This window comes from Mustela nivalis (genome assembly GCF_964662115.1).
Source record: "Mustela nivalis genome assembly, chromosome: 13".
Classification (NCBI taxonomy): Eukaryota; Metazoa; Chordata; class Mammalia; order Carnivora; family Mustelidae; genus Mustela; species Mustela nivalis.
In genome coordinates, this window is record NC_139032.1 from 52,726,555 (window position 1) to 52,740,395 (window position 13,841).

General features: G+C 34.6%; 1 long non-coding RNA gene across 1 annotated transcript in view; it reads right to left on the bottom strand.

Annotated features, from left to right (window-relative positions):
- The window catches only part of LOC309846004, an 853,728-nt gene that overhangs the window by 378,514 nt on the left and 461,373 nt on the right, over positions 1-13,841 (bottom strand). Inside the window, exon 3 of the long non-coding RNA XR_014301672.1 lies at positions 5,093-5,181. This is a non-coding gene — a long non-coding RNA (uncharacterized lncRNA). The remainder of the gene's footprint in view (positions 1-5,092; positions 5,182-13,841) is intronic.

Sequence of the window (13,841 nt, forward strand, 5' to 3'; positions counted from 1 at the left end):
AGTCTCTCCCACCAAAGGATTATCTCCTCTTCCTGGGAATTCAATCTTCCTCCTCTCTGAAAGCTCTTCCTGCAGACCATGCACAGGTTGCTCCTTCTTATCAGTCAGATCCCTCCTTAAAATGTCACCTCCGTTGGTAAAGTCTTCCCTGACAACACAAATCCAAGTAGATCCCGGGGGTCTCAACTTATTCTAGCACTTCTTATTATTGGACACTTTCTTTTACATACTTTTATTGTTCATGGACTCTATAGTACATGCCACCCATTAAAACATAGGTTCAGTGACAATATGGATCTCCTCTATATCATCTCCTCATATACATGTGAGTAACGTATGAACATAGTAGGCGCTCCACAAATGTTTACTGAATGAACACATGCACGAATATGTGTTTTGATGGCTCCAGAAAGGTGGTAGAAAAAGAACTATATATGAAGTGTTATCTTTTCTCAATCTTCATAACACTGCCATAATATAAACCCTGGAAAGAAAACTGGGGTCGCAACCTGATCAAATCTACTCTAGAGCCAAATAAAAGATGAGATCCTGTTCCTCAATGGATCCCATAGCAGCCATTTTTCAATAGAAATACGCCACTGGATTCTGTTTACTCACCAGAGCATGTGCAACAGATTTGGTTTTGAACTTCCTAGAAGTCTACACACATCGGCAAATAAATCTATTAGGTGGTCTACTGGAGTAATAGCTAAAAGTAATTTTCCGAGAGAAGCCTGTATTTGGAGTGCTTAGACTGGACGTATGCCCCATAATCTTCCTAATGGAGAAACTTCATAAAGGATGAAGAAAAGCACACCATGAATGACATTACCACTGTAAATGTAAGCATGAGTTTCTAGCATCTGTAACACAAATCAGTGTAAGTCGATTGCATTGATTCAAGCTGTGGTTCAGTGAAAGCACTTTTACAGAGTAAATACAAAGATTTTAATAGTCTTGTTTACTCCATTGATAAAATTGAAGCTTACTGATGAATGAAAAAGATTCTTGTCATTTGGGAAATCTTCCCTCACTATATATTTTGCCACTATGTTGCTGATTGATATTGGTTGGCAGAATTATGATGTATGGTGAGTAACAGACCAGACATTTGGTATTACTAATTAAGGACATATCCATGGGTTTTAAAACATGCATAATTTTGGCATCTTCTCAGGAGCCAAGACACCTAGCCAGAACACTTACCTGAACCGGCTAACGTGCCTATACAGACAAGTACAAAAGAGAATATCTTTAGCCAACATTTAGACTTCTTCAGAAAACAACAACAATAACAATAACAATAACAACAATAACAACTCTGGTTTCATCTAATATGTGAACAGAAGTCTAACTGAATGGCTAACACCTTATCCTAGTCATAATCCCAAATCATTAATGATAATAAATAAAATACCCTTAAAATATTTAACTTTATGCTGTAAAATGTGCTTCTAGGTAATGACATAATTGTTGGGGTCCAATTCAAGGTCAGTAAATTGGAAAAGCATGTAGTTTGTAATGGTTGATGTTAAGCCATTCATTCTTACCATGATTAGTACATGAGCATTGAGGACAATATCACACCACAAGCAGTAGTTTCACATTCTCTTTTCACAGACTAGTGAACTAAGCCCCAGAGACCTCATGTAAATTAGCAAAGTGACAGAGGCAGTGAGTGAGAACCTAGGAACACTGCACACCTGCCTAAGACTATAACCGCTAGGAACATTCAGCCACACTATTTGCAACTTCTATCAGATAGATAAAATGCTTAGATTTTTGGAGCTAGTAAGAATCTTGGGTCATTTGCTTAGCTTTCTTATTTTATAGCTGAACTAAAACAGAGTAAACTGTTGACTTCAAATCTATATCCTACTGAGTGGCAGAATTAAAATAGAACCATTCCAGCATTTTTCTCAATAAAATTTCTTTACACATAAAAATCATCTTAAATTAAGAAAACACAGGAAATTAAAAAAGGATCACTTAGTATTAAATACTGATGATGTATGTAAAGGATATTTCTCCACACAAAAGAAATGACAGAATAATGAAAAGAAATGCAAACTGTTCATCTTTCAGGAACACTGATTAGTACATGAATCCCCAGTGAGAAGCAGCGGATCAGTCAGCCATCTTTGAGTGACATCTCTAGAAGCCAGACTGTTAACCCTGTTTACAGCAGCCCGTTCTGTTTGGGGAAAAATTCTATTTTTTTTAACAGCTTTTGTTTATTTTGTTTATTTAAATGAATCCCATTTAATATTATTTTAAAATTTTTTTCACCCACTGGGTCACAGTAGACCCAAATGTCTCAGGACCTCCTTCAGAGTTATAGCTAGAAATACTAATTTCCCTTCCATCTGACACTGATTCAAGTTATTTCCAGAAAATTATCATCTTTAACACTTAGTCTTTTCTTCTCAAAACAAGGCATACAAAATTCCTCCAAACTTTTCGACTCTCTCATTAGCTGGATTGCTCTGGGCAGTTACCCTCAGTTCATCAATAACCTTCTTCAACTTTGGACTCGGGTCATAGTGTTTTAGGGGTGTTCTACTCAGAGTGCTGACCTGGTTTATAGCATTCTCCCTATTCCGTACACCTATTGTAATGTCATTCACATTCTTTCTTTTATCAGATGTAGAGTTCAGTAAGTCATCCGTTGCGTGTAACACCGAGCACTCATCATGTCCCGTGTCCTCCTTAATGCCCATCACCCAGTTACCAATCCCCCCACCCACCTCCCCTCCAGCAACCCCAGCTTGTTTCCAATAGTTGAGAGTCTCTCATGGTTTTTCTCCCTCTGTGTCATCTACATTCTAATTACACACTGCCATCACACTGATAACACTTAACTTCTATCCCTGTGTCTATGGCTTTTTTTTTGAACAACAAAAATGTCTCTATTATCCTTTCAATTGACCTGGCTCTTTACTAATACTCATTTTAAAAATATATATATTCGGATGGCTTTAGAATGGAGAAAATAAATTTTAAAACCTCACCAAATATTTAGAGGAAATAAAGAATAACAATTAAAAAATAGGTAAATAGCTCAGTACCTGTGGGGGGGGGGCAGGGCAACATTCAATCTGTCTTTATCACTTTAGATGAAGACTTGACTGTGTGCACTGGAGAAGGAGCCAGTGAGAGTGGGGGCAGCGGGAGAGGGGACTGCAAATGGAAGTAAAAGTGAGCTTTATTCTTAAAACAAGAACTAAGAGGAAATAAGATCTGTCCTTTCATTCTGCTTCTATTTCATACTTTAAATTTTTGTAAAAATGAAAGTTTCCATATGGCTTTGATGTTTCTTAAAAATCTCATCAAAATCAAAAAAATATTGTTTTAAAATAACCTCTACTCAAAAAAAAAGTAACCTCCACTCATTTAATAAATTAGTAGTGTGTGTAACATTTTTGCTGATAAAAATAAAATCAGTCTCTACCATCTGGGTACATCTAAAGACAACCTGTGTTCTCTGGGTTCACAATCAGGGGTAGATTGAAGAACTTCCCAAAATTCAAGTGGAAAATATAGGTTAATTTATCAGGATTACTTAAACTGGCTAAAATAACTATGAATAAGTATACTAAGAAATATTCAAAGAAGCAATTATAATTCACAGTGTCCTCAAATCACATTAAATTTATATTTTAAGTACCATTGAATGTTCTTTTTGATTGGAAGAGCCCTGTGAATGATACACACTTTCGTGCTGAGCAAATGAGCAGTTTCCCCTAATTCTCTTTACACGACTATCTGCTCCTTCCCTATTTTCTCATCTAAGTCAACATAATGGAGGGCCTCATAAAATGTGAGCCATATGCCTCATTACGCAGTTCATGATTTAAATTTGGTCAATGATACCTTTATTATTTAAAAAAAACTCACCAATTCAGTATAGTTTGTGCCTATTCAATTTTTCTTCCATTTATTTATCTTTGAAATATACTTCTTTTTTCATTTAAATCTATATTTCTGTGTATAGAAAGTGTCAGTTTCCTTGGCGCCCAAAACAGCCTCTCAGATGTGTGTGTGTATGTGTGTGTGTGTGTGTGTGTCCACCATTAATACTTAGGTAGACTGTTCATAAACAAAGGCATTCTTTCCTTGCCATCACTGTTCTCTGATAGATTTGTGAAGGAGTGACAGAAGCAGGCCCATTTCTTTTCTAGGACATTCATTTTTTCACTTCTGGTCTTCATGAGTGCATATGCAAACAACCCCATATGTCTCCCTATAGTTGCATTAAATACGGGCTTTTTAAACAGACACTAGCCAAGATTTATCTTTAATTCCTCTCTCTGTAATGTTAGGTGGTGAACAGAAAGTAACAATTGCCAATGTCTCAATTTACTCTGACAAAAAAAAAAATTAAAAACTAATAAAAAATAAAATTTTGTTGTGATGCTTGATCAATCAATGACCACCAGCAGAGAGAGAGAAAGTAGAAAAACTAGTAAATTTTTGCAAGGAAAAGAAAATTACCTACACCACACAGAGAAAGGCCCCTTAAAAGCTATGAAGTAGTTTCTATTATTTCAGGTATATATTTTTTTAAATACAGAATGTGTAAATGTTATACCTGACAAAACTAAAGAAAAAAAAAGCCCAGAAATAACTCTCATTCCACTTCAAATTAATAGTGATATATATATGTATATACATATATATATCAATATTATTATCCATGTCATAATAAAGAAAATATGTTTAGCCATTATGCTATTATGCTTCATGTATAAATTTGAACTAGTACATTGAACTATGTTACCATAGTATTTAAAAGGACAAAAATCACTTTAAGCAAATAAAAATGGTATACAGACTATTGTAAACATATCACATAGAACATAGATAATAGTTTTACAGAGAAAAATGTATAAGCCTAACAGTAGATTGTTAATATGCCTTTACTTCCCCCAGTCACTTTGGAGCTCACAAACCAGGAGAACTACTTAATTAAATGCATGATTAAATAAAACAAAATTAATTTCCTTCTTGTTATAAAGAAAATAAGTCTGAAGACACAAAATGGTAATTCATTTCATCCTGAAAATATAATTAAAATAAATTAAGTATTTACCTCATATGATTAAAAATCTGCCGGACACTTCAGAAGCCCAAACAGCACATGATACAGGGACACAGCTTTCCTGTGGTACTCTTCAATTTCTAGAAACATAAGGAAGGTGAAAGAGTGCATTTAGAGGAATATATGCCATGGTAAAATGATGCTGATCAGCTACAAAATGTTTATAATCACTCCACAATGTCTTTTAAAAAGTACCTCCCTACATATTCTTGTTATCATAACATTAAATGCACAATATATTGATGAAAATTGTGTCATCTGGAACTTCCAAGGTACAAAAAAAGACTACACATAATATACAACACACACACACACACACACACACCAATCACTCAATTGCACTCTATTTTACTGGGAGAAGCTGCATTACTATGAAAAGTAAACTATTTGTAATTTAAATATTTTCTTATTATATACACATTACCAACATAAATTTTTCTAGTCATAACACTGAGTTTTAAGTAGTAGTGGGTGTCAGCTCCATTGTTTGTTTTTTTCCACTGACTTTACTAGATTTTAGCAAGTATTCTTTTGTTTCATTATTTTCCTGGAAAAGATTCACAGAATGTGAGAAATGACTGTCATTCATTTGATAAGTTGATATGCAATATGCAGGATTTATGTGAATTCTGCTTCCAGATAATATACACTATAGACAGTAAAAATATAATAACTCAAACTTTTATAACCTGTTTCAATTATTTATACATGAAACTTTTTAATCATATTTTCTCCCATCTACCTGCTAAAAGAGAAATAAAGTTATAGGCAAAATGTATAGGTACTTTGCTGCAGTCCAATGTTACGTCTCCATTTTGCCATACTCAAACACATACTATTTAGGTACAACAGGAACTGTATTACTGTATTACCTTCCTCTCCTACATCTCCTTCACAAGAAGCCTCATTCATGTACGGTTAAATTCAGGCACAAAGCTCAACAATCAGCAACATGGACATCTACCCTCTACCCTCCAAACTCTTTCTGAAAACCTCTAATCCAGTAGGTGACAGAGTATTGGAGTAGGAGCAGAGATGGTGGGGAAATAGTGCTCCTAACTGAGAAGTATAATTTTGTCAAGGTACCTGGTAGCAGGTTAGAACAGAAAAAAATGAGTGTCTTCTTAAATCCATTGCAAGAGTGACCAAAAGAACCCTTAATTAATTAAGGGCTGAATTCCTTTTCCTAAAGGCTACTTATTATTGGAAACTAAACATACATATTTATTAACTCTAGATATAAATATGTATCTATTTACATAAATACGTATTTCTGTTTAACATAGATGGGTAGATAGGAGAATACACAAATGACAGATAAAACAGATCCCTTAGTATGTACTTCTTTGTCTCTCTTGTTAGTTATTGGATATTCAGAACTCACTTTGAAGATGTTTTTCCAGCCAAATAAATTCTGTATAGTGAATAATATGTCCCATTAAATTCTAGAAAGATATTAGTAGCTACATTTACATTAGGGAGAAACAAACTGTAAAGCAAAGTTTTGACCACTTTTGGCAGGAAAGAGAGTATTCTAAAGTTCAGAAGAGTGGGATACTACTAGCCAGAGAAATAAGGAAATACCAGGAATTGCTGCACAACATTTTAGGAGTTTCTAGACGTTCTGCAGAACTATCCTACTTTCCAGAGAACACATTAACTAATCCAATACCTCATCATCTTCTAACTCTGTATTCACAGCTGTTTGTCTTGTTTTCATTTTGTTATTTATAATTCTATAGTAAACCACCCTAAACTTGTATTGAAGGCTCACTGTGACCAGTGCTCTTATAGGTGGTTCCATATGCCCGTATCATTTAATCAATAAGACACATACAGCATCACAATTTGCAGAGAGTAGCCACTGTCTTACACACCCTATGTCTCGACATAAAAATCCTAAGTCAGAAGTTGCCTGTACCATAAAATAACGTACTCTTCCAACTAATTATAATTTTTTGAACATTTATTTATTTATTTGGGAGAAAGAGAGAGAGATCAGGAGTAGAGGAAGGGCTGGAGAAAGAGCAAGAGGGAGAGAATCTCAAGCAGGTTCCCCACATTCTGTACCTAATGGTAACATGTTACATTCTGTACCTAATGGTAACATGTAAGAGAAGGCAAGCCTGGGCCTTCTTCTGTAATCCCAGATAGTTGGACTCATTTATCTTAACCTGGGGAGATCCTTTTTACCACAGTGATTTGGAAAACAGCAGAAGGGTTATTAGTAATAGAATATACTTTTCACAGAAAGAAAAGGAGAAATATATTAAATCAGGATCCTAAGAACTGGTGGTCGTGGCTCTGCTGAGCTAGGGACAAAATTCAAAGCAAAGAATTTGAGAACTATATACACTTAACATTTTGATTGAGGCACACAATTTGAGATTAGTGATAATTTCTAGAACATGAAAAATGAGGACTTAATGAATGTGTATTTTCAAGCATTTAGTACACAAAAGAAAGCCCATTTGTGTATAAAATAAAAACAGCCCATATGCTTAGGACATTTAATAAAAATCATACTTAAAGCGGGCAGTGTACTTAAATTAGAAAAACAAAAACAAAAACAAAAACAAAACAACCCTGAGAACCAACCTGGAAATAATTCATAAAATACACACAAAATTTTTGATGTTAAGTCTACAAAAATTACATCACTCTCCCGCCACCACGAAGATCATGTGATTAATTACTGATGGAAATAAAATGATATTCCAGGTGTTCTGGCTTCTAAGTCCATTCCCTCTTCCCTACATGATATTGCCTCCCTCGTTTCTAGTGTCTTTCTAGGATGAGATGATTATATACTGCAGCTGAATCCCAAACAGGTATGCTGTACTGGCCCAGTAATGATTCTAAGTGCAGCACTGGGTTGGTGTGGGGATCAGAGCACGAGGCACTTACCCCAGTCCCTAGAATTCAGTGAGGAATTGAAGGGCAGCTGCTATTACTGCTATTACTGTCTACAAAATGAGAGAACATCTTACTCAGAGGAGCACAGAATAGTGAGGAAAAAAAAATGTTAAAGAGGCTCAAAGGACATGCTGAAGCAATAATTTCAGAGGGATTAATATCGTTAAGATACAACCAGGGCAGATTCAATGCCTATTCAAACAAGTGACTTTAACTTCAAGGTTAGATACATGCAAATGTAATTTGTAAAAGAATAATGGTTGTTTTATTTACTTCTTGAGATGAGTATAATAATCTCCAAGGATAAGCAATATTTTAAATTGATTCAAACAGGGATAAGCAAACCCCTTAGGTTTATGGTGGTGTGCTAGAGAGTATCTGGAAACAAAAAATTAAAAAAAAAAAAGTCTTCCTGGACCTTTGGTGTTATTTTAGAGAGAAAATAAATACTTACACTGTGAGCATTTCTAGGAATAAATACCCTCTAGTTATGAATTTACATTTCTAGGGGGAAAGAGTTTGAAAATCCTTGCTTTAAGTGAAAGAACAGACATTTTCACCATTCTTTTCTCCTCTCCCACAAGATTTTCTAGTGATGGCCATATTTTTATCTCAAACTGGGAGAAATGGGAGAAAACTTTTTCAGAGGAAATACATAGTATATGACATCTTCTCCTAAAAGGAAAGTAAACCTCTGACTTACTGAATTTTCTCATTTGTAATTATTAATACTTAGTATACAACAGTCTTTCAGCTCCGTACAACTTAACTATTGATGTATTTAATAATATATATTATATATATATACATATATTTGAAAATAGATCAAAATAATCTATTTGTTACTGTTGTAACTTCCACAGAAGACACATCTAAGGCATTAATATAGAAAAAACAAAGTTAAACTGAGTATTGCCTGGGGGAGGGTGTTAGGGGGAGGGTGGTTGGGTTATGGACATTGGGGAAGGTATGTGCTATGGTGAGTGTTGTGAAGTGTGTAAACCTGGCGATTCACAGACCTGTACCCTTGGGGTTAATAATACATTATATGTTAATAAAAAAATAAAACATTAAAAAAAAGCAATGTTATCACAGTGAAAAGTTCTGAGCAATTCATTTTTGGATAATCCCTTAAGGCAAATAACACAGCAGCATCGAAGGAGCGTCTGAGTGGGCTAGAGCCTCTGACTTGGAATCACATCAACGTGTTGCATAGCTTAGATTTTGGTTTACAGAACTGGTTCACCCTGCTTTAGGGAAAGGGTCATACAAAGAAAGGCTAAAAGTTGTAAATTGTTATATAACATCTGCATCCTCTTCATATAATGAATTTTTTTCCTTTTGGTCATAAAATAGAAGGAAGAAGTGAAACAACCTTTCTACTATGAGCCTAATTATGATGGTTTAAAAATGAAATTGAGGGGGTCCCTGGGTGGCTTGGTGGGTTAATCCTCTGCTTTCGACTCAGGTCATGATCTCAGGGTCCTGAGTTCAAGCCCTGCATCAGGCTCTCTGCTCAGCAGGGAGTCTGCTTCCCCCTCTTTCTCTGCCTGCCTCTCTGCCTACTTGTGATCTCTTGCTCTCTGTCAAATAAATAAATCTTTTAAAAAAATGAAATTGAGTATGTCCATCATAAAATAAATCATGCAAGGTAGGTAGTGCTATCCTTTTACAAACATGGAACTGAGGCTTAGAAAGTGACACAGAAATTTTCACAAGATCAGAAGCCTTTCCCTTATATAGCACTACCTCCAAAATATCAACTATGGATAGCGTTGGTCATGAGACTGGTTAGGACAAATGTTAAATTAAATGCAATGGTGCTTAATAAAACTTAAAACTGGTAATTAGTACAGTTGACCAGAACTGAATGATTTAAGTTTCTCAAGATTAAGATTTCAGGGTCATTAAATAAAAGTGAAATTCTGAATAAAAGCTTTTTCTTTTGTCTGCTTTGCTAATTAATGTTAAATTATAAACTGATACTAAAAATTTTTATTAAGATTTATACAAAAAAATAATATCCAATATTTTCAATGCCTAATAAACTGACATAATGTAAATGACATTTCCTGGAATCATAAATGTATTCAACATTATATTTCTATTAGGAAAGAAAAAATATAATATACCATTCATTCAATTTAATTCTAATTGAACAAAAGTAGCTGTATCATTCTTAAATCTAACATCACAAAACAGCTATGCTAACGCTAAGAATTCAGCTATGTAATTTGTAATTCTGATCAGAAAATTAGCGATACTATTTTCTGAAGCAATACAGGGAACAATGAAGGAAAACAGAAATAAATTCACAGAGTAATTTTGACTCTGGCATTCACTAGAACTTTTTAATATTGAAAATAAACATATTTCCAAATTTTAAAAAAAGCATAATGACATTATTACTTGATAAAATCACTCTGTAGAGATTCCATTTACAACATGTTGCCCTAGACTATGCCAAAAGAGAATGTTGCAAATATAGTACATTAAATCCTATTTTAGTATAAAATGCACATCGCCTCTTCAGTAGAGAAGAACAGTAATAAAAGGAGAAATTTTGATTCTTCTCTGTTTTAAGTGGCCTAATTGTAAATCACTTTGTTTGGTGGCTCCCGAAAGAATGATGAGGAGTTCACTCTGGATTGCTTTGGTGACATATTTCCTTTTGTTCTTGACTTTCTTAGTGATGTACATGATACAGATACTGGTATTTTTATTTGCTTTAATCTTTCAAAACCCACAAGTGAAAAAAAAATACGCTGCTATCTTTTTATTAGGTCAATCAAGTTAAAAGTTTTCACTGTGCTTAAACTTTTAAAAAGTTGAAATTCTATTATAGCTACAAATTTTTGCAAGTAAACCATGTATGTTCTTTGGCCTTAAAACACATCTCTTAAAAATCTTTCTCTAAATCACACACACACACATATACATATAAGATCATTTTTGTGACTTGTATACATTAAAATAATAATAATAACAAGTATGCACCAAATGCTTTCCATATGCAAGGCACTGTTTTAAGTACTTCCCATGTATTTGCTCACTTAATTTTCACAACAATCAGATGAAACTATTTCTATCCCAACTGAAAAATGGAAAATTGAGGCACAGAGAGGCTGACTAACCAAGTATTTAACAGAGCTGGCATTTAAATTAAGATGTATAAATAAGATGTGGTCCATACATACAATGGAATATTACTCAGCCATCAGAAAGGATGAACATCGAACTTTTGCATCAACATGGATGGAAGTGGAGAAGATTACGCAGAGTGAAATAAGTCAAACAGAGAAAGTAAATTATCACATGGTTTCACTTACTGGTGGAACATTAGGAATAACATGGAGGACATTAGGAGAAGGAAAGGAAAAAGTGAAGTGGGGGGGAATTTAGAGGGAGAACAAACCATGAGAGACTGTGGACCCTGAGAAAGAAACAGAGGGTTTTAGAGGGTAGGGGAGTAAGGAGATGGGTGAGCCTGATGATGGGTATTAAGGAGGGCATATATTGCATGAAGCCCTGGGTGTTATATGTAAACAATGAATCTTGGAACACTACAATAAAAACTAATGATGCATTGTATGGCAACTAACGTAACACAGTGAAAATTTTAAAAATTAGTAAGGTACAAGACTCCACAGCTTGAACTATTAGGAATAATGTGATAATATCTCTGATTACAACATACTGATAATGGCATTCTGATAACAGTATACATACAAATGTGCCTTAACTATCTTAACCATACTTCATTAAAAAAAAAAAAAAATCAAGCCCTAGAAGTTCAAATAGGTGACAGAGACAGGTTAGTGAAAAGTGATAGAGATAGATCTTTTTAAGAGATGGCCATTTCCACCTAGTCTACCTAATATCCGTAATAGAGCACCAAATATGCAGTAAACCAGTATCCAACATGTATTTATTATATAAGTGGATTAATGAATAGATTGAGAAACTTATGTGAGCATGGGCATTTCTGCAAAACCTGGCTGGAATTGCAAGCTCCAAACATACTTATGGAGTAGACTAGTCTAGACGTCAGTATGCATTTTCATTGGGTTCTCACTTCCCATCCCTCACCTTCAACTCAATTTTCCAACACTCTTGAGTAGTCTCTTGAGCCCTAGTCACCTGTGTTCCATTTACAACTGCCTAATTCATATTCATTAAGTTCTCGTTCTATATAATAAACTTCATTTAATAAACTAATGAAAAAAGCCAATCTGATTCCAGTTAATATTAGTACATTTTAATTGAGGCTTTTGAGAGAAAATATTAATTGAGGATAGTAATCCCAATGGTGAGAATGTCAGGTATTAGTACTGTACATCAGAAATCCAAACCCAAAAGCCCAAACTACTGTTGTCTTGAACTTTGTCACCTCCTCAGGTACATCAAATCTGTCTTCATGTCTTTCATTGCCACACTCCATCTAAGCCATGGCCTATCACCTGGATTACTCTCATGGTCTTCTAACTGTCTGCTTGTCCTCCTGCCCTTCCAACCCATCTTCTACATTCCAGCCAGAATTATCTTGAAATATCAATTGGATCATGTCTCTCAATAAATAATGACTTTCTTTGGTACTTCACAGACTTAATATTTCTTTTCCTCTCTCCTCTCTCTCACCACTCCTTGCCCTCTCCCCTCCCCCTCCTTCCTTTTTGGTCACAGTTGACTTCTTCACTCTCATCTCTTGACCTTCTTTCCCTCACTAAACAGATTCCATCTGTGCTAGAAGCTTAGCCTCATTTCAAAGCTGTTGAACATGGGCTGTTCCTCTGTTAGAGCAGTCCTCTCCCCACACTTTGCCCAGCTATTTCCTTCCTATCCTAGGTTTCAGCTTTAATGTCACTTTCAAATATTTACCTCATTCTAAATAGGAGTCCTCTCTGAAATTCTATTACGGCTTTCTCGAGTTTTCCTTGTCTGCCATTTCTTTCAGAATAATGTACTGGTTTTGAGCACAAGTTTTATACTCACACTTACTGAGTCTGAATCTTCAGTGCACCACTTGCTAAGCTGCATGCTAGTGGAGAAGTTCTTTATCCTTGCTATGCTCCAGTTTCCTTATTATAACATGAGATACAATGCTATCTACCCAAACAGATGGTGTTAAGGACTAAATGAGTTACATGCAAACATTCAGAACAGTGCCTGGCACATTAAGCACCAATAAATGTGAGCTCTCATTACTCAGCGAAATTATATTTATCTATATTTATATTTATAATTATCTATAATTATATAAGTTATAATTACATTTATCTGAAATTACATTGATTATATTTGCCTTTCTTATAAGCATGCCAACTCAAGATGAACAGGAACCATGGTTCTATTCTTCCTACAACAAATTTGGTACAATTCTTAGCTTAGGAAGAGCTCAGTCAATACTTATTGAATAAATCAGCTGAATAAATGCATAAATCTATGAATGCACAGAAGAAAGAATTTGAAAAAAAAAATACAGGTCAGCCATCTTTGGGTACATGGGATTTCTGATACAGATAAAATTATATAACAGAGACTTAGGGATAATATACGGCAGTCTGTTTCACTTGTTTGGGAAGTTCACTGGATCTAAAGAAAAATCTTAATCTTGTATCCTTGCAATCATTTCTCAATCCAAAGGAACCTAAGAAATGACTAACATATCTGAAAAAAATTGTTGGGAAGTTGCTTTATCCCCTTTCATTTTTGTCTTGATTTATCATTAGTAGATTAAAAAAAATGTGATGACTCTCAGGAAAAAGTTCTGATAAAATATTTCTGAGTTAAAAAAACAATCTCTTCACCATCATCAAAGCTTCAA